Source organism: Octopus bimaculoides, chromosome 11 (genome assembly GCF_001194135.2).
Source record: "Octopus bimaculoides isolate UCB-OBI-ISO-001 chromosome 11, ASM119413v2, whole genome shotgun sequence".
Classification (NCBI taxonomy): Eukaryota; Metazoa; Mollusca; class Cephalopoda; order Octopoda; family Octopodidae; genus Octopus; species Octopus bimaculoides.
In genome coordinates this window covers 19,891,286-19,891,718 of record NC_068991.1, presented here as the reverse complement: position 1 = coordinate 19,891,718, position 433 = coordinate 19,891,286, and positions in this window count along the sequence as shown.

Genomic DNA, 433 nt, shown 5'->3' with positions numbered 1-433 from the left:
AGTGGTGGCGGTGGTGGTGGTGGTGTTACTGGTGGTAGAGATAATCAAATTGACGACGACGACGACAATGATAATGATGATGATGATGATGATGATTCTGATGACGATGATGATGATGAGGGTGGGGAAAATGTTCGTGGTGGAGTTGGTAATGGTGGTGTTGGTGGTGCTGATGATGCTGTCAAGTGTAGTGAGAATAACATTCTTATCCTCTTCGCTCCTCTTCACTTCCTCATCCTTATCATCATCATCATTATTGTCGTCATCGTCGTCTTATTCTATTTGTAGTTCTTCCTCCGCCCCACCTCTCCCTCTCCTCCTCCTCATCATTATCATCGTCATCATCATCGCCATGCTCATCATCCTCTTCTTGTAGTTCTCTCTCCCTTTACCACTCCTCCTCCTCCTACCCCTCCTTCTCCCCTCCTCCTCC